This window comes from Protopterus annectens, chromosome 9.part0, assembly GCF_019279795.1.
Source record: "Protopterus annectens isolate FY-2018-M chromosome 9.part0, PAN1.0, whole genome shotgun sequence".
In the NCBI taxonomy this organism is placed as follows: domain Eukaryota; kingdom Metazoa; phylum Chordata; order Ceratodontiformes; family Protopteridae; genus Protopterus; species Protopterus annectens.
In genome coordinates, this window is record NC_056743.1 from 584,964,327 (window position 1) to 584,985,530 (window position 21,204).

The following is a 21,204-nucleotide window of genomic DNA, read 5'->3' on the forward strand; positions in this document are numbered from 1 at the left end:
CACATGGTTGCTTCTGAGCAACTATATCAAAAAGTAGAGATTTTTGAACACCATCAGTTGCCAAGTTCTTCCAAATAAAAGATATGACATCAAATTTCAAGAGCAAAAACAAAATATTAAGGTCCTATCAGCCAAAATAACTTTTTTCAAAATCAAGCCCTGTACACACACATACACACACACACACAATCAACATGCACTTACAGTTCTTAAAATTGCACATAATTTAGTTTCCAAAAATATACTTTGAATCAGATTTATATAAAAAAAAACATATGATCTTTTGGTACAATATTCAAACTGAAATGCCACAAAGAGGATCCACACTTAATGAAATGGAGGAGGACTTTCCCAAAATCTATATTGTTTCACTTGGGGATTCACAGGAACTACAATTACTTACTTCACAACACACAGCAGTCTACTTGCTATACTATTAGTTTGCAGCTGAACTTCTTTCTGACAGACAACTAATCCAGTGCTCCCTGAATATGGAGAGTCATTCCCCTGTTCAGGTAGTACTTTTTCTTTCTACTTTTTTAAAATAAACCATTAACATTTCAGAAAAATAATTTATGTTACTTATCTAACTATTAGGTCACAGAATTTTCTAGCAAAAATGATCAGATGGGGCAGCAATGGCACAGAAAAGCAAAAATCAGTCCATCCACATGAGGTACTCACCATAACAAAATATCTGTAAGGAAAAATACTCCTGGCAAAGTACAGTTGTGTACACTTGCCATAAATGTAGATGTTAGAGTGTATTCACTGTTGCAGTCATTACATTTGGGTAATCTGCTGGCAGGTTGCCCTCAGTCGGCCTGAATTCCAAAGTCTTGGGTCCTGCGTCGGTTGCTGTCTTCTCTTCCATGATGTCAGGTCGTCAGGGGTATAAAACATGCAGGCAACGCCATTTTCTTTAGTTTTTCTTGTCCCCGATGTCAGGTGCCCCCAAAAAGGTAGCAATATTATATATATATATATATATATATATATATATATAGATAGATATATATATATAGATATAGATATACATGCATTAATATAAACTTTACCTTCATCTACAAGCAAATACACCACATAGGTTGTAGACGATAGAGAAGGAAAGATAAACTTTAGAATGACAGGGGGATGGCGGGAGTGTAACCTGGACTGCAACAGTGAATACACTCGAACATCTACATTTATGGTAAGTGTACACAACTGTACTATGTTCATGTTTCACTGTTGCAGTCATTACATTTGAGTAGAATCCCAAAGCTATGATTGGGAGGCTGGAGATAAACAGCATTAGGTGCGGCTATAAGGCCCTGCAGCACTGCAGTGGCAAAGCCTGCCCTGGACTTAGAGTAAAGAGGTAATTGGTAATGCTTTGTAAAGGTATGAACACAACTCCAAGTAGCAGCCTCTAGAATGTCTTTGGTTGGTAACTCCCCTGAGAAAGGCTGCTGAAGTAGCTGCAGCTCTGGTGGAATGAGACCTAATGCCCTTGGGCACAAGTTTACCATGGTGTAAGTAGCAGAAACTGATGCAGTGGCTTATCCACTTTGAAACTGTCTGCTTTGAAATACCCTTTCCTTCTGATCCTGCAGCATATGACACTAGTAATTGCTCAGTTTTTCTTAGAGCTTTAGTCCTGCTCAAGTAGAATCTTAGCTGTCTGTGTATGTCCAAGGAATGCAGAATTCTCTCCCCTTTGTTCTGCGGATTTGGATAAAAAGTTGGCAGATGAATTGTTTGGTTAAGAGCCACACTGGAAACCACCTTAGGCATAAAAGTAGGATTTGTCCTCAGAGACACCCTGTCTGAGTAAAATATGATAAAAGGCTCTACAGCCATGAGGGCCTGTAGCTATGAAACTCTTCTTGCTGAAGTAATTGCTAGTAGCAGAGCTGTCTTCCATGATAAGAACTTTATATCAGTGGTAGCAGCTGGCTGAAATGGAGGCAGGGTGAGCTTTTCCAACACATAATTGAGGTCCCATGCAGGTAATGGTGATCTTCTAGGAGGCCTTAAATTTTTGGCTCCTCTAAGATACTGCTTTATTAAAGGATGAGAAAAGATTGGTGGCTCTGTATTGTAATGAACCGAAATGGCAGAGGCATGGATTTTGATTGATGAGAAAGATAGGCCTTTGTCAAGCATCTCAGTCAAGTATTGTAATATCTGAGGAATATGTGGTTCTGCTGTATCAGTTCCTTGTGCTTGATTCCAAGCACAGAATCTCTTCCATTTGTCAGCATAAGATTTTCTAGTACTAGGCCTTCTGGCTTCCAAAATGACATCCATCACAGCTTTACTGAAAGGTGCTGATTGTATGATTAGCCATTTTGCCAGGTTCAGAGTCTGTAGTTGATTGTGCAGGATCTGATTGTTTTGCTGGGACAGTAGTTGTGGTCTTTGAGGCACGGTCCAAGCTGGGTATTGAGACAAGTTCCTTAGGATTGGGTACCAGTATCGGCGGGGCCAGTCCGGGGCAATTAATATCATCTTTGGCTTCTCTTGTCTGACTTTTAGGAGGACCTTGGGTAGATGAGGCAGAGGAGGAAAGCCGTAAACTGATAGGTTTTTCCAACTGAAGGATAGAGCGTCCACTTTCCATGCTTGTCTGTGATAAGTCCTTGTGCAGAATCTTTTCAATTGATAATTTTGAGGAAAGGCAAATAGATCTATGTCTGGGCTCCCCCATTTCTCTATTATCATGCTGAAGACTTGTGGATTTAGTTTCCACTCGTGAGGATCCATAAGGTTTCTGCTTAAATCATCTGCCAGAGTGTTTTGTTTTCCTGGCAGGAATTGAGCTTGAAGATGTATTTGGTAGGTCAAAGCTGTGTCCCACAGTGCCATGGCTAATCTGCAAAGGGGGTATGAGTGTGTGCCCCCTTGCTTGTTTATATACCACATGACTGTGGTGTTGTCCATCTTTATCAGTAGTTGCCCTGGATGAAGTAAGGCCTTGAAGGCTGTTGGGGCATTTTGAACAGCTAGCATCTCTTTCTGGTTGATATGTAGATGCATTTGTTTGGGTGCCCATATGACCTGAATGCATCTTCCTGCCATGTGGGCCCCCCCAGGCATAATCTGATACATCTGTTGTTAAGGTTTGGCTGGCAGGGGGTAGAGTGAAGGGCCGTCCCATGTTTTGGTGACAGGCCTTTGCCCACTATAGAAACTCCTGTTACAGGCAGAGAATGAGAGGAATCATTGTTTCCAGACTGTGTGAATGTTGACTCCATAAACTTTTTAGGTACCATTGAAGTTTCCTCATATGCAGTCTTGCATATGGAATTAGTAGGATGCAGGACGCCACGAAGCCCAGAGCCTGCAGAATTTGTCTTGCAGAAGACTGTGCTTTTGTTTCCATCAGTTTGAAGTAAGTAGTCAGTTACCTTTGTTTGTCTGGCGTGAGGTAAGCCATCTGGGCAGTTGTATTCAAGCTTGCACCCAGGAATGTTACCTGTTGAGAGGGTACCAGTTGTGATTTCTTTTCGTTTATTGTGTACCCTAGGCATGTTAGAAGCCTTTTCACAAATGCCAGGTGTCAAAGAAGAGTGTCCTTGTTCTCTGCTTGAATGAGACAGTTGTCCAAGTAAGGATATATTTGTATACTTCTTTGTCTGCAAAATGCAATTACTGGTGCCAGGCACTTTGTAAAGACCCTGGGCACAGTAGATAAGCCAAAGGGCAGTGCAGAGAATTGGTAATGCATTAAGCCAGCCTTGAATCTGAGGTATCTTCTGCACGACTGTCTTATTGGGACATGCAGGTATGCCCCTTTTAGGTCTAAAGTCACCAGCCAAGCATTCTTGCCCAGCATGGGCAGAAGCTGCTGCAAAGTCAGCATTTTGAATTTTGGAATGTCCAGGTATGTGTTCAAAATCGATATATCCAGTACTGGCAGCCAGGCCTTGTCCTTTCTGGGTACCAAGAACAGTCGAGTAAAAACTTTGTCCTTTTTCCTGTTCTGGTACTGTCTAAATGGCCCTCATATCCATGAGTGACGTAACCTGTTTCTGTGCCTCTGCCCATTGATTTTTTGGCAGATCTGGCCAACAATTTGCCATTGGCAGAGTGTGGAAATGGAATCTGTATCCCTGTGATACGATGTTTAGTACCCACTTGTCCTGGGTTATTAACTGCCAATTTTGAGCAAAAAGTGCTAATTTTCCCCCTATGGGTGCTGCCAAAAGATAAGTGCATGGTATAGGCAGAGAGGAGTCATTGGGATTGCTTTCTGTAGGTTTGCGCTTTATCTCCTCCAGATTTGGAGGTGGATGCGCCCCATTGCTTTGACCTATATGAGTCTTGTGCCTGGTATCTGGAACCCTTAGGGTGTCTGGATTTACCCCTTTGAGCTCTGTCTGACACAGGAAAGGACCAATTTTTTGTAGGCCAGTGTCTACTGAATTTTGGTGGCTGCACTTGTAAGAAGTCTTTAACAGTTTGCATAGACTTAGCTTTGTCTTCCATTTTCTTTAAAACCTCTTCTGCCTTAATACCAAACAGAGAATCATGCTATAAAGGTGCATCTAGCAATTTAGCTTTAACATGATCAGGAAAATTTTGTTCCTTTAACCAGGCATGCCTCCTAATCACAGATCCAGTAACTGCGGCCCTGCAGGAGGCCTCTAGAGAATCAAAACCACATTGCAAAGTATGCTTTCCAACTTATTCAGCTGCATGCAATAATTCCTGCAATTCTTTATTTTCTGCACATTCTGAAATCAACATCATTTTCTATTTCAGCAATCCCATAATATGTTGTTGGTACTTAAGCATATGAAATTGACAGTTTAAGGTCCTGATTGCCAAGGATGCAGATGTATAAACCTTTTTTCCCCATCTGTCCAGTGCCCTTGAATCTCTGTCAGAGGGGTAGGATTTTTTTGCTGTTGAGGCCTTAACTCCCTTTGGGCCCTGTGAAACAGTTTCAGGATCAGCAGCAGGGTTTCTAAATAAATATTTATGAGAGTCCGGGACCCTGTAATATCTATCAGGCTTACTGGGAGCCGGAGGTAAGGAGTCAGGGGTCAAGCTTGACTCCGAAAACACATCATCCACAATGTCTAAAACGGGGAATAGCTAAAGGCTTGTGTTGAGGGAGAAGAAGGAAATCCCTGAGCCTCTTTTTTGATTCTGGGAAGTCTTGACTCTCCCAGTGAAAATGCTCCCTCAAAGTATGCAAGGTTTCCCCAAATGAAAAATCCTCAGGAGGAGATGCAGATGGAATAGACTCCTCAGCATCTGAATCCTCATAGGGAGGTATAGATAATCCTGATCAGAAGAGGAATCAGAAGAAATAGAAACCTGATCTGAAGATTCATAATCAGTGTCTTGCCTAGGCCTCTTATCTGGAGGGGGATGGGTACCCCTGATCAAGGTAATAAGGTCTTCAGTCATTTAGACCATTATTTTTTAGGCATAGAGGCCTGTACACGTGGCACATGTGTAGGTTTTTAGTTTTAGAAGTTGCTTTTGTCTTTGGTTTTGCAGCTGTCGTCAGTTTGATATACAAATGTTGAGGTCTAAATACACCCTCAGAAGCCGGTGCCTGCTCAGCGGCTCCGGACTCATCCTAGGGAGATACATCCGTCGGTCTAATACCTTGAGTATCTTGTGGCATGCTGGACTCCATATGGGTGTCGGTAGAGGCCTGTGACTCGAAGGTAGCGGGTATCAGGGGTTGCGAAAGCGCCTCACTGAGTACCGGCGAACTGGCGACTGGCTTAGGAGAAGCTTTGTCGTCGGTTTTGATCTCGACTGCCTTTCTCTGTCCTTTTCTTTACGTTTTTTATGTACTTCGGTAGTCGGATTGCTATCCAACGACATTTCTAGGTAGTTAAATCTGTTTCCAAAATACTTTGAAGCAAAAATATACCGACGATTAATAGTGCATTGGTTAAATCTAGCACAAAACCGACAGCCAGGCACATTGTGAACAGGGCCTAGGCAAGGAATACAGTATAAATGGAAATTCTTATGAGGTATTTGCTTCCCACAAGTAATATAATTATTAACTTTTTCTGACATCGGTAAAAAGCAAGAAAAAAGTTTCCCCAACGGGGTACTTGGTTTTAGTGAAGACTTCGGTTCTGAAACTCAAACTCGAATATTTCAGTAGTCGACTGACCGGCACTTGCGAAATGCTTCTGCTTTGGGCACCGTGCGGCATGACAGACTAAAGAAAATGACGTCGGCTGCATGTTTTATACCCCTGACGTCATGGAATAGAAGACAGCAACCGACGCAGGACCCAAGACTTTGGAATTCAGGCCGACTGAGGGCAACCTGCCAGCAGATTACCCAAATGTAATGACTGCAACAGTGAAACACGAAGAACATCAATTCATTACATGCGGCCTTACTAGCTATACAAAACAATGGATATTGACAGAGCTAATATTGGAAATGTGGTACAAATCAGGGCAATTATATTCATATGGTATGAAAGTATGAGGTTTGTTTATTATGGGACTGGACTATTGAGAAAATAAGGTGGACAACAAGAATCATTCTACACTCAAGTGATAACACTCATTTTTTGTCATTAGGCACTCCTGCAGATAATGAACCCAAAATTGTCTTACTATAACATGCTGGATTTGACTCATCAAGTAAATTCTGCTTTCCACTATTTTAAACATTGGAAATATATTCATTTAGATTAGCAAAATCTTTTCCTGAAACTTTTTCACAGCCTTAGTCAATGGACTAACAAGCACACTGACATGAAAACGTGAAAGGAATTTAACTCATTGCTTATTCAATGCTACAATTATATCTAAATTTGGTGGGGACCAGTTAAGTTGAATAAAGCTTTTAGTTTTCTTGAGCTGGTATAAATAATAAAGAAAACTAATGTTATAATGATGAATGCGAAAAAGTAGGTGGGGAAGATGTTACATGACTGACAGAAATGCATATGATACCAGTTGCAATGTTAAAATAATGTTCACATTATATAACTTTTTTGTTGATTTATGATACATTTCATATATAATTTTTGTTTCATATTGTACTTACTTGTACTATGAAGAATGTATTGTTTTGACAAAGTTGTTTGTATATGTGAAAAAAAAAATTGGATAAATTTTCGAAGTCCTGTTTCCCCAGTTTGCAAACCATTTACGGTCACATATGCCAGTAAGTACTGATGTTGGATAAAGCAGCCCCCCTATACAACCTACACTGGAGGTAGCTCAGACCAGTTTCACTACGTGACAAAGCATGTGAAATACATGTTATGTAAACAGCAGGGTTATGAATGTAATGCTAATTAGTTACTAGTGTAAAATGAACTGTACTCAAGATGGAAAGTTGAAGACGGGAGGCTGTAAAACATCCTGTGAAGAAGTCATCAGGGGATGGAGGGTGGGAACCCGTACTGCCCAAACAGCTGCTTCTTCAAAGTCTACGTTTACAATAAGTATCTCAAAAGAGAGCACTGTCTAATTTTTAAGGTTATTTACTTACATCAAAAGACTCAGGAAAGTTCTTTTTGTATTGTACTTGGTGTCTTTTTGCTATTTTTGCCCTTCTGATACTGTTTTATTTCACTTAATTACCGTTAAAAGTCATCTTGGTAACAGCCTGGTCTGCTATTTCTAGGTAGCTAAGTACCACGGTCTCAAATTCAGAGCTGCTTCCCTTGCCTATTTTTCTTGCTTTATACTGTGCACTGCTACCCAAGGTTGAGCTAAATAGTATATAGTGCGCACAAGTCATTTTTTCCCTTAGTTACTACCAAAATAACATTTTCCTTCTTTCTGCAGCCACTAGATACTGTTGTGCTCCGAGCCAAACTTTACTGTGCTAACTTACACTAATCCGCTATCAGCTGTGTTAGTCTGCATGTGGTTCTCAAAATAGTCACTGCAACCTAGCGAAATACTGTCTCAGACCCTTCCTTATCTCTCTTTGAGGTTTTAAGAACAACAATGAATATCATAAGCAGACAACAAAATAGTACCCTTCTACTGATGGCTTTCTAGAACCATTCTATGAAAATGTTAGCATGTTCAACCGGTTTGATACTGTTTTTGCGAGACAAAATTTTTTTAGTGCTGCTTTAGCTGCTTTCTGAGAAAAAAAAATTCTAAGCTTGTTTCTTGCCTTTCCTGTAACTAGTCTAGTCCAGATACAGATTTGCTGTATCCAGGACTGCTGGTAAGCTACTGAGCCCCACAAGCCTTTCTGTGTTGGAGGGATGCCGTCTAGCTTATCAGTGGGAGTGGTAAGCAGTAGGTAGCCTATCTACCATAAGAGGAGTAGTTTCTGGCACAGAAATTGTAGTTTTTCCATCTCTTTCAACTTTCTGGTTTAAAAGCCCGCATTTGCGCTTGTTTCCCGCCTTTCCTGTAACTAGTCTACTCCAGATGCAGATTTGCTGTATCCAGGACTGTTTGTAAGCTTCTGAGCCCCCCCCCCCAAGCCTTTCTGTGTGTTGGAGGGATGCCTTCTAGCTTATCAGTGGGAGTGGTAAGCACTAGGTAGCCCAACTACCACAAGAGGAGTGGTTTCTGCCCCGGAAATTGTAGTTTATTGGCCGTTTGGGCAGTTTTTTCATCTCTTTCAACTTTCTGGTTTAAAAGCCTGCGTTTGCGCTTTTCCCGCCTTTCCAGTAACTAGTCTAGTCCAGATACAGATTTGCTGTATCCAGGACTGTATGTAAGCTTCTGAGTCTCCCCAAGCCTTTCTGTGTTGGAGATGCGCCTTCTAGCATATCAGTGGGAGTGGTAAGCACTAGATAGCCTATCTGCAATAAGAGGAGTGGTTTCTGGCCCACAAATTGTAGATTAATGGCCGTTTTTTTTTAGTTTTTCCATCTCTTTCAACTTTCTGGTTTAAAAGCCCGCATTTGCACCCGTTTCCCACCTTTCCTGTAACTAGTCTAGTCCAGATACAAATTTGCTGTATCGAGAACTGTTTGTAAGCTTCTGAGTGGTGCCAAAATCTGCTCTTCGATTTTTCACTTAGATCTGTTAATTCTCTCCTCTCCTACACTTTTACTAGCTTATCAGTTTAGCACTTTACCAGACTTGTTGTAGCAATTATTGTAGCACACAAAAGTGCTACCAGCGCTAAACATTCTACAAAGAAACAGCTCCAGTACTTATTATTAATGCCCACCCCTCCAGGCATGTCTAAAGGTCAGTTCCCTGTGCTTTCTCCTATTAACCTGGTGAACTTGGGCATCCTGAGGCAATGTAGCAACTGCTTTATGTACACTGACAACCCTCTCCTCTTACCTCTCAACACTCAAGACTTGCGAGATATGTACTTATATATCCAAATCGGAAGCCACGCACTCTCCAGCAAAGACTGGAATAGCTGGTCAAGAGGAAAAGGTCAACACTTATACCACACCACATGGAACACACAGCCCTCCAGAATACACACCAGCACTGCCTTCACATAAAAATACAAATCACACACCCACCTTCATGGAGGCTCTCAATAAAAATCTACCCAGCAGAGACTTCGACAGCAGAAATGCACTGGACAACCACAACACAACACTAATCACGAGACACACAACTCTCCTAAGCACTCAACCAAAGCCCCTACGGCAAAACAGCATGCCCAACACACTTAGTCATAGGTGACTCGATCGTGAGGAACACTGATATCCCACTCACTAGGTTGAATAAGGAGAAAGTAACAGTCAGCTGCCTGTCAAGTGCCAGGATCTGCCACATAATGCATGCATTCAGGTCCTTCAACAGGTACAAATATGACTCTGTCATTGTACATGTGGGTGTGAATGACCTGAAACATACCTCCCTGACCTACATGAAAAGAGAAATGGAGGAGCTCTCGGATTATGTAGCCCAGGCGGGTATGACCCTAGCCCTGAGCAGCATCCTACCATCACCCAGAATGATACCACAGTACAAGCAGAAAATGATTGATTTCAACAACTGGCTAAGTTTCTGGTGTCATTCTAAGGGGATCCAGTATCTGCCTGCTTGGGGTGACATGATTGACAGAGTTCGATCCTTTGCCAGAGATGGCCTACATCTGTCACCCCTGGGCTTCCGGATACTGGCCAAGGCTCTTGCCACCCCTATAGTGTCTTTTTTTTAGGCTGTGTTCCAAAGACCAAATTACCACCATAACAGCTACAAACAAATGCAATATGATGGTCATGCTGCTCAATGCTAGAAGTCTAAATCTCAAAATGCACTCACTCAAAGCACTGCTTAAAATGGAGAACATCAACATTTGTGCTGTAACAGAGACCTGGTTCAAGGAGGCACTACCTGCACTATCAGACTATAACTCATTCCACAACTTTTGGCACCAGAACCTGGACCGAAGTTCTAAAGGCGGTGGTGTTTCCATATTCATAAAGGATGCACACACCTCTAGACTGGGAGCCCAACATAATGCATCTGAAATACTTCAGGTGCCGCTAACATTGGGTAACACAGCAATTCAGGTCGTAGCCTGCTATAGGTCCCCAACCATGTCCCAAGACTCACACTCTACCTTCCTAAGCACCCTGGAGAATATTAGGGTCCAACCTAACACTCTCATACTGGGCGACTTCAACTGCCCCTCCATTAACTGGGAAAACTACTCATGTACCAACACACTTGCCCAACGTTTCCTGGGATTCATTAACTTCAATGCCCTGGACCAGCTTATTCTTACCCCCACTAGAGGTAGCAACATCCTTCACCTGGTCATTACTAACATGGGCGACCGTTGCTCTACACCAATAGTCAACTCCTCCCTGGTTAGATCCGACCACAAACTAATCACCTTGGAAATCCACACCACCCCCCCCAAAAAGGTAACCAACATGAAAAACTTTTCCAAAGCTAACTTTGTGCTCCTAAAAACAGAGGTGGCTAACTTCACGGCACCCATGCAAATGGAGAATAGTTGCATGACTGACGAATCATACACCAATGCACTGTACGAACACGTACACAAATGCATGGATCTCGCCATACCCAATAGAACCAAGACACTCTCCTCCAAAAAAAGGAAGCTGATCTGGTGGTCCCCTGCCATAAACAAATTCTACAAAAGGAGGAGGAAACGGATGCGGAATAAGGTAAAGTCCCAAGACTGGAAAAACTCCCTTATCAGCCTCAACAAAAAGTTGAGATCCCTCATCAAATCCCCTAAAGCTAGCTATGAAAACAGAATTGCAACAGACAGTAAAGACAACCACAAGGCCTTTTATAGTTATGTAAAGAATCTCCACAGCAATACCCAGATTTGCTCTGAGCTACTGCACAATGGTACCTCCTATACCGAGTCAACAGATATTGCTAATATACTGGCCGACAGATTCAGTGCCAACTTTACCCATCTCTCTCTCTCTCTCCCCCAAAGGACCAATCACAATACCAGTAGATTGCCAGGCACCCAGTATTACTGCTGCACAGGTTAAAACAGAACTGTCCTAGGCCAAGAATACAGCTTCTATGGGATCTGACAATATCCCTGGCTGTGTTCTACATGAACTTCACAGTGAACTGGCTCCTCATCTGTGTGCCCTGTTCAATCACAGCCTCATCTCAGGCTTTGTCCCTACCAAAGGACGCACTGCTACAGTCATCCCTCTCCACAAAGGAGGAGTGACTACAGACCCTGGGAACTATCGCCCCATTAGCCTGCCGAGTCTGATATGCAAAGCTATGGAACACATCAACATGGACCTAATAAACAAGGATATAGGGAATCTCCAAACTCTGGATCCTACACAGTTTGGTTTTGTGAAGGGTAGATTATGCCTGCTCAACTTGGTCAACTTCTTTGAGTCAGTCACCAGAGCTGTGGATGAAGGCAAGGTGGTTCATACAGCCTACCTTGATCTGGCCAAGGCCTTTGATACCATTCCCCACTCAGGAATCATAGAAAAACTCACTAAGGTAGGTATCACCCCTATATCACTAGATGGATTGCAAACTGGCTCACAGATAGAACCCACAGTGTGAAAGTAGCTGACTCCAAGTCAGACTGCAGACCAGTCATGAGTGGAGTCCCACAGGGTTCAGTCCTGGGTCCTCTCCTGTTTGGTATCTACTTCTCTGAAGTCCAGGCCAACACGAAGGGACTCTGGCTGACAAAGTTCACAGACGATTGCAAATTGGGAGTTATTATTAACTCCCCAAGTGATGTTGACATCCTACAGAAAGGCCTCACTAAGACCAACGACTGGTGTCAGAACCATGGCCTTAAGCTCAATGCCAAAAAATGTGTCGTCATCCCCCTTGGGAAAAACCCGGTTCCCTTGAATTGCCACATCGATGGTAGTTCACTGAACACAGAAGGCGTTATACGAGATCTGGGAACATAGATTGGCAGCAGCCTCTCTACTGGCCACCACATTGCCACTGTGGTCAGAAAGTCCTTCTATGTGGCACATCTCATTACTAAGGGGTTTGCATCCAGGAAGAAAGAGGTCATTGTCTCCCTCTACTCTTCCCTCATTAGGCCAATCATCGAGTACAATGACCCATTTGGCATGTACCACACTAGACACCTGCAACAACAGGAGAGGCCGCAAACGTACCTCACAAAGAGGATCCTAGGCCTTAAATACTTGTCCTATATGGATAGACTCAAAAAACTCCAACTATTCTGTCTCATATCGCCTACTTAGAGGCGATCTCTGCTTGACTTACAAAGCCATGTCTGACCCAGCTCTGTTAAAAATGCTACATCTAAAGAAATCCCAATCCCTCCGCACCACAAGCTCCAGAGACCTCAACCTCATTACCACAATCAACAGAACGTGCTGAATGGACAGGTTCATAACCCACAGACTGCCCATGCTATGGAGTAGACTTCCCATACATGTCAAGAAGAGCACCTCACTGGCCCTCTTCAAGAGAAATCTTGATGAGTGGATGGGAAATAGAAAATTCACCCCGGGGATCACTCCAGTGGCTCTACTCGACAGAAGCACTGGGAACTAAGGTCGGGTGGCACAATGTCAAGGTAATCCTATGGGCTAGGCTTGTAAAGGCTCCAGGATCATTAGCCTAGTACACACCTATGAACCTATACCTAGCAAAGGCATTCCTCTTCCAGTGTGATCCATGCGGTGAGCATTACAGTCCCATACCCCCACCAATACGACTGCCACATTCTCATACTGACAACATAAAACTATCATATGCTGGTGCTGCTTAAAAAAATCACTACCTAAGCCTCCAAGAACTCTTAAGGTTAGACATCAGACAAAAACTAAAAGATTAGACTTAAACACCCCCCCCCATAGCCTAACACATGCACCCCTCATCATGTCACAAGCAACATATCACTACCATGTCTAATATGGATCAACCAGCTTCTGGAAGCATCTACGTAATTGGTTACTCTATTGTTAGACACACACATTCAGTGCTCACTAAGGTGGACAATGATAGGGTTACAGTTAGCTGCCTCTCTAGAGGCAGGACTGAAGACATATCAAGGTCTCTCTAGACCCCCTTCCACCAGGAAGTATGACTATGATAAGATAGTAAGTCTATGACAAGACAGTAGTCTATGTGGTTGTACATGACCTGGCATGAAACTCCTTGAATGACAAGCGGAAGGGCATGCTGGAGCTTGATACATATGCTTTAGTCAAGGGTAAGACTACATCTGAATGGTATTTTCCCTTCACTGATAATTATACCTAGAAAGATTCAAGGAAATGATAACAGCATTCAACTACTGCCTATATAGCTGGCGTTATTCTGGGAGGGGGAGGGGATCCTTAGGATAAGATGATCAACGTCCAACTTGATTTGCAAAGAGTGGTCTGCATCACTCATTCATGGGGTTCCAGATACTGGGCAAAGCTTTTGCTACCCCCATTTTGACTTTTTAACTACAGCTCATCAAATAAACATCTCAACCTAACAAACAAAACAAATCCTAAATTGTATAACAAGGTGGCCCTTCTCAGTGCCAGGAGTTTTAACAATAAACAGCCTGATTTGGAGGCACTACTGCATCTGGAGGGTATCCATGTTCAAAAGTAAAAAGAGCACTTCTGCTGGAACTGGGTTTTGAGACTACATCACCTTTAAACCTACAGGCAACTGGGGTGGGAATCTCTGTGCTCATCAGTGACAGTATCCCTTCAAAGGTGATACTCACACACACCCCACCTCCCATGAGCTCACAGAACTCTAGCTCACCTTAAGGAAATCAAACCTCTAGCATATTGCTTTCAATTTTCCCCATCCATGACCTCACACAATTATGAAAACTTCCTGTCATTCCTCGAAAATACCCATATAAGCAAAGGCTCATTAATCCTTGGTGATTTCAATTATCCTTGCAAAGACTGGAGCACCTACATTACCAATGTAGGTTAGGCCCAGTGCTTCTTAGATTAGGTAAACAAGAATTCCCTGGATCAATTTGTCCTTAATCCCACCAGGGGCAGGGACATTTTTTATCTGGTTCTCTCACAAACCTAGCTCCAGCCTCTCCCCCAACCCCACTGGTCCCTCATTAGTTAAGTCAGATCACCTACTGGTTACCTTTACCCCCAAAACATTCACTCCTCTGGCAACCAACAGTACCATCTTTAGAGACTTCAGAAAGGCAAACCTTTTACAATTATATGATGGACCTCTAATTTCACTCATGTAAACTCCACCACTGATCCAGGATATGCAGCCTCCTACGCTAAGGATCTTTACTCTCATTTAAACAGATGTATTGACCTGACTGTTCCTACTTGAACCAAATATAGTGGTAAACTCAAAAACAAACGACTCTGGTGGTCAGTCGATATAAACAAACTTTATAACAGAAGAAAGAAATGGCTCAAATTGCCATGTAGGGTCAGAACCTCAACAAGAAACTGAAGGCAACCATAAAGACCAGCAAAACATCCCATGAACTCAAGCTAACAAACGAGGCAAAGGATAATTACAAGTCCTTCAGTTACATTAGAAAATTAATAAATAATTCATAATAAGCTCCAAATTGTTCCACAGTGGTACCTCCCACTCAAACCTGAAAGATATTGCTAACATACTAGCAAACTCCAATTACACCTGAATCATCCCCTCCCAGCCATCACCAAGGATCCAAGACGAGAACCACTTCTTTCATGTGTCCCAGCAATATACTGGGTTGTCTAATACACACTGTCAAACATCCGCTCTCAGATCCCCTCAGACTATTTAACCTAATCTTATCTACAGGCTATGTTCATGAATCCTAATGCCCAGCAGTAGTGATTCTCCTCCACAAAGGTGGACCAATCATGGACCCTGACCCATCAGCTTTAAGAGACTTATCTGTAAATCATGGAGCATATCATCACCAACCGTATAAATCACATCATAAAAAGTTGCTTAGGCTTGGATAGTGAGCACACTGTCCATGCTGCCTAACTTGATATGGCCAAAGTATGCAATATCATACCACACTAAGGAACCTTAAATACCTTTATAGCACTAAATTATGATCTTTGTATGGTAAGAAGAATAGCAAACTGGCAAAGTGCACACTGTTAGAGAGGGTTATGTCTCCTCTGTCAGAAGAAGAGGCCAGTGGTGTCTCCCAGGGGTCTGTTGAACCCACTCATGTTTGGTACTTATTTCTCTGACCTCAAAACAGATAACACTGACCTCTGGTTAACCAAATTCTCTGAGGACTGCACACTGTATGCAACTGTCAAGTCAACCCAAGACACTTACACCCTTCAAAATGAATTAATATAAGTCAACACACGGTGCACAGAGAAAGGGTTAAATTCATTTTTTTATTAAATTATCTTTCTTAAATTATCACTAATGACATAAGCAATCATACTTTTATATAAATGAAAACAAACCATACTGACATAATCGGGTCTATATCAGAAGATCGAAGTTTCAAAACTTCGAATCTGATATGGTCAACACCATATGATCGAAGTCTTGAAACTTCTAATCTTTTAACGGAGATCTCCGTACAGCATGGAAAGGGAAGATTTCCCTTTTCTGCACTGTAGTGCAATCTCAGAGTTGGTATATTTAAGTAGCGGGAGTGTGGGGGGGTGCAGGGGGGCTTCTCCCCCCTGTTTTGAGCATTTAAATGGTTTGTTTTTGTAGGTTGTTGTGTTTTATTACATTTTCAATGTTTCAAAACTTCGATTACATGGTGTCGACAGTATCAGATTCGAAGTTTTGAAACTTCAATCATGTAATATAGACCCACATAATCTTAGTTGCAAGCATTTTACATCACAAACCATTCTGACAATTTTAGTTGCAAACATTATTTATAATCTGCCCAATCACTGTCAGTCAAACCTTAAAATAGCACATTCAAAACCTATGTTCTCTTAAACCTCACTACTCCCCCGTATGTATTGTTCCCACAATTCCCATTTTTTTCCTATGTAATTTGCTCCTACCATTTTCTAAAGATCCCAGTTCCAGTTCTTTTATCTCTAGTACAGTCGGTTTATACTTTGATTTCCATTTTATAGTAACTGTTTTATGGCAGCCACCATAATTATACTAAACAAGGCCTTACAATCCCCAAGCAATTCTGACTCTGTATCAGCTTCAGAAAAATAATTTCCCCTAGTTAAATCAATTTGCTCACCCAGTATCTCTGATACACTTGTCTGCAGGGAATCTTTAAAGTCTGCCAACTCATTATACTCCCAGAAAATATATTCCCAATTACCTCTTTCTTTCCCATTACACATTCAACATTTGCTGTCTACCTGATAAATAATTCTCTAGAGTCTACTTGAGGTATAAAATTCCTATATAAACATTTCCAAGCAAAAATCCTAAATCTTCTAGATTTTCTTGCATATTTGGGAGACAAACATATATCCCCCATTGTTTCTTTATGAATTGGTTATCCAATCTCTCTTCCCAATCCTTTCTAACCTCCTCTGATTAATTCTTACAGTTATCATGCAATATTTTATATGCTCTACTAATTATTCCTTTTTTAATGGCAGTTGCTGTTCTAGAGTCTACTAAAAACTCTACCAGTGCTGGCCTTCCATTTTGGATACACCTATTTCTTTCTCATTACCTATACTCTTATAACAATCCTTAATAGGGAAGGCAATCTCTAACCTGCAGTCCAAATAAATTCTTGCCATCTTCTCATTCTATTACCTTTCCCTCTCTAGTTATTTGCACCAAATACCTTGATTCCTTTGCCAGTTTTCACCAATACATTCCAGCCCCGTCTTACCTATTGTCTCTATCCCTAATTGCAGTCATCCCTAACAGTAGAATCTACTTTCTTCATTCCCGTGATGGTTTACTTCTTAGAATACTTTCTGCTGCTTTATAAATGTATTATTCTGCATGATTATTATTCTACTTAAAGGTCTCCATCTAAAATTCCAGTCTCTCCTTTTTTCTTGAGTTTCCCTGTTTCATCATCATCACTTTCCACTTTGAATTATAGGTTTCTGCTTGTGCTATGTATACAAGCCTTAACTGTGTACCTCTGAAATATCTTTTCAAATCGGGAAATCCCAATCCACCCTGTTCTACTGGAAGAGTCAACTTATCCCACTTGACCCTTGCTGTCTTCCCCTCCCAGATAAAATCCTTCAGCTCTTTATTAATTGCTATCCACAACTTCTCCTCTGGTTGATAAAAATATGCCTTTACTATGTATAATATTAAACAGACTAAAAACATTTTAACTGCGTGTATCTTACTATCCATATCCATATAACAGAGCTTCCAATTTCTCAGTTTAGGTTCTTCCACATATCCTTAGCTGCCTCACCAGAATCATTTTTAATCCATACCCTAAAATACTTCATTTTATCATGTCCTCATAAATATGGATATTGCTGAATCCATTCCTGTGTGGGTACATAATTTACCGCTACTGCCTTTATTTTAGCTTCATTAATTTTGCATCCTGAAAAGATGTGAAAGTGTCTCAAAATGTTACACTGTAATGTCTTTTTCTGGTTTTATCAAATATAAAATAACATTGTCTTTAAATAGCCAGCTTTTCTTGACTACAATACAAATTATATCCTTGAATTTCTGAGTTTCTTATTTTCTTTGCCAATAGTTCTAAACAGGGTCTATATTAAAACACCGAACTTTCAAAATTTAGAGTGTTCTAATATCGACCCATTTTCAGTGAACGCTGAAAATATCGAAGAAACAGAAAACCAATTTTTTTCCTAGGGAAAGAATTTGGTTGTCTATTTCTGTTGCTTCAGTATTTTCAGCGCTGTGGTGGAAAGTTACAGGTCGGGTGTGTGACTCTGGGGATGTGAGGGTTAGGGCGTGGCTGAGGTGACTGTGCGATAATGACGGACCTTAGGGTTAGGGTTTGGGTTAAGGTAAGTGGATAGTTAGTGGTGTATGTATAGTTTAGTGTAGGGTTAGGTGTAAGAGTTTAGGTGTATGTGTGTGGATTGTTGTTTCTTTGGTGTGCTTGTGTTGTGTGTGTGTGTTTTGGAACAGCAAATTTTTTCCCTAGGAAAAAATCCGCTGTTCTGTATGTTCGATGTTTTAAATTTTCGATTAAATAGGGTTTGATATTAGAACACTCGAAATTTTGAAAGTTCGGTGTTCTAATATAGACCCTCTAAATATAATGCAAATAACTAAAGGGAATCAGAGAGAAACTAATTTACATCCTCTTAATCAACCTTATAATTGCAAATGCTTCCATTGCCCTGCTCATAAAGCCCAGGTTACTCTATCAAACAATTTTTCTGCATCAAGACCCACAAACAACAGTAGTATTTTCTTCCATTCTGTTTCCTTCTGGATCATCAATGTTGTATTAATTTGTTGAATGTTTGGTTCCCCCACACAAAACCACACTGATCCATATTTATCAATTTTGGCATCACTTTTGCCATTCTTTTAGCAGTTACAGACAAACCCTTTATAATCATGGTTTAGTATTGAAATGGGCCTGTATGAAGCTGGATCTGATGGATCTTTACCCTCTAAGTATTACAGCTACCACCACTTTCTTCCAGGATGTTGGTACTTCTCCTCCTCTTAAAATACTGTTACACAAAACCTTCCATATCATTATCAGTTTTTTTCCCTTCCTACCTTCCAAACTTCTACAGGAATACCATCTATTCCTGGGAACTTTCATGTAGATTGGTTATACATCACCATTTTTATCTCAACTCATCCAATCCTAACTATTAGTACTTGGGCCTCATCCATCTCTAACCTTGTCATATTTAATTCTTACATAAACATTTCCATTTGTACATTTTCTTGATTTCCCTAGTTCTCTGCTTTATACAGACTTTCATAGAATTAAAGAAAACATTTCTAATATTTTCTAAAGGATCTCTTGTTATCTTCCTTGTTATAGACTCCCTAAGCTTGCTGACAGCCCTTTCTACTTTCTGGTGCCTGAGACATTGTTCTAAAAGTTTTTGTGTTTTAGGGTGATTATCAAAAACAGTTGCTTAATAGCAATCTTTCTAAACTCATGCACATTAGAGGTAATCCCTTATTTTCTGTTCAGCATTCTGCAGTTCATCCTCTTCTTGTTCTGTGAGATTCCCTCAATTTTACAATACTTTAACATTTGTCAGTCCCTCTTGTTACTTCTTAACTATATCTCCCATTCTTTTATTTCCAGCCTATTTTTAAACTCCACTTTAATTTTATCCCACTAACTAGCTATAGTTTCAGAAGAAATTTCTATCTTCTATAATAGCTGCTGAATAATTTCCACTACCCATTCCTTAAATTCCTCTCTTTTCAACAGATATATGGGAAAGCGCCAGTGTCTCATTTTTATTTCATTACCCTGTGTTTTTATTTTAGTTATTATTGGAATATGATCTGAAGTAGTTATTGGATGCATATCAAGATCTTCAATTAAAAGCACATTTCACTGTGAAATGTAAACTCTGTCTCACCCAGCCCAGTTTTTGCATCTTGGGGAATAATATGTAAATTCACTCTGAACTCCCAGTACCGAATTCACATCTTCCATGTCAAATATTTTCATAAATGTCTTTAAAAATCTACCCTCCTTTGTTGTATGTCCCTTTCTGCCCCCCAACACATCTTCACTGTTTCCAATCAAATTCCAGTCCCTACCTATAAGTAATATTCCTTGCTGAAAGCTGATTAGTTCTCCCAGAATTTTCTTACTCTCCATTATAGCAGTTTTAGATGGAATATAAATACATGCCAGTGTAATCCTCCTTCCTGGCCAGTAGCTCCATAGTATTACAAATCTATCATTATCATCTTTTTGTCTTTTTCCATCACTACTGGAGCTCTTCTTCCAATTAATATAAGTACTCTTTTTGCCCCAGGTATTCTGCTGAATCACCATTCTGAAAACCTTTCTTTATCAAATTCACATGTTCAGTTCTTTCCAAATGTGTCTCCTGTAGCATCACTATTTGCACTCTACATTTTTAATATAGTTCACTACTATATTTTTGTATTTATCTGTGAGTCCATTGACATTTAAAGACATTACAGAAAGCATCATTGTCTTAAAAAGCTGTTATTCCCACCTTTTATGTGTAACAGCTTTTTGTTAAATGTCTAGTTCTAGCTTTTGTGTTGCATGCATACACTGTTTGGCAGGTTGATCTTTTATACAGTTGTTTCATGTCATATCCACTTGAGCCTATGTCACATCTTCCAAAACTGTTTTACTGAAAGCCCCCTCCCAAAAAACACAAAATACCCCCTAAAACTTATTAACACACAAAACTATGTATATTTTGAATATTGAAGTTTTATCCTCCTAATAGGAACAAATGCTCCAAACTGACAGCCACACTACTCAGATTTGAGTTAACCCAAAATAAATTGGGCAGCCTGTGCTTCAACTAAGTGCTGTCTGTTTTTTGTCTTAGCTTTATAGCTCTCCCAGCTAGTAAACACTTGAATGCATTCAGAGAACATAATCTCCTAGCCATTTCTTTTTATCAGATTGTCTCCTGGAGACAGGAGGACCAGATATAAAATTGCTACTAAGCATAAATGTATTTGGTAGGAAAAAAATTTATAATATTCAATATTCTTTTCCATTTACTTGCTTTCTGTTAAACTTGTTACTAGATCACACAAAGGGCCTTTATCAAGTCATTCCCCTATCCAAGAATGAGAAAAAGCAAACTAATTTTTCTTTTGCCATGTTGTTTTAACCAGATTTTTGTACATTTTTTTTACATTGCAGTGCCTACATTTCTTACAACTAAAAAAGGAGAGGGACAGAAGGAAGAAATAGAAAAAA

General features: G+C 40.6%; 1 protein-coding gene across 3 annotated transcripts in view; it reads right to left on the bottom strand.

Moving 5' to 3' along the window:
• Positions 1-21,204, bottom strand: part of CCHR9.PART0H2orf42 (chromosome chr9.part0 C2orf42 homolog) — a 420,265-nt gene that overhangs the window by 117,703 nt on the left and 281,358 nt on the right. The window lies entirely within an intron of this gene.